Source organism: Rhinoraja longicauda, chromosome 44 (genome assembly GCF_053455715.1).
Source record: "Rhinoraja longicauda isolate Sanriku21f chromosome 44, sRhiLon1.1, whole genome shotgun sequence".
In the NCBI taxonomy this organism is placed as follows: domain Eukaryota; kingdom Metazoa; phylum Chordata; class Chondrichthyes; order Rajiformes; family Arhynchobatidae; genus Rhinoraja; species Rhinoraja longicauda.
This window is the reverse complement of record NC_135996.1, coordinates 3,220,497-3,221,069: the sequence shown is the minus strand read 5'-3', so window position 1 is coordinate 3,221,069 and position 573 is coordinate 3,220,497.

Below are 573 nucleotides of genomic sequence, written 5' to 3'. Positions count from 1 at the left end.
TTTTCCCCGAGATCTTCGGTTTCCTCCCGCACTCCAAAGACGCACAGGTTTGATTTTTAGATTTAGATTTAGAGATACAGCGCGGAAACAGGCCCTTCGGCCCACCGGGTCCGTGCCGCCCAGCGATCCCCGCACACTAACACTATCCTACACACACTAGGGACAATGTTTACATTTACCCAGCCAATTAACCTACAAACCTGCACGTCTTTGGAGTGTGGGAGGAAACCGAAGATCTCGGAGAAAACCCACGCAGGTCACGGGGAGAACGTACAAACTCCGTACAGACGGTGCCCGTAGTCGGGATGGAACCCGGGTCTCCGGCGCTGCATTCGCTGTAAGGCGGCAACTCTACCGCTGCGCCACCGTGCCGTGTAGGTTAATTGGCCTGGGTTTGTACACTTGGTATAATTGTTGATTGTCCCTGGTGCGTGCGGGACCACTCCTCCCCTCATCCACCCCTCCCCTCATCCACCCCTCCCCTCATCATCCAACCCCCCTCCCCCCATCATCCACCCCCCTCCCCTCATCCACCCCCCACCCCTCATCCACCCCTTCCCCCTCACCCACCCC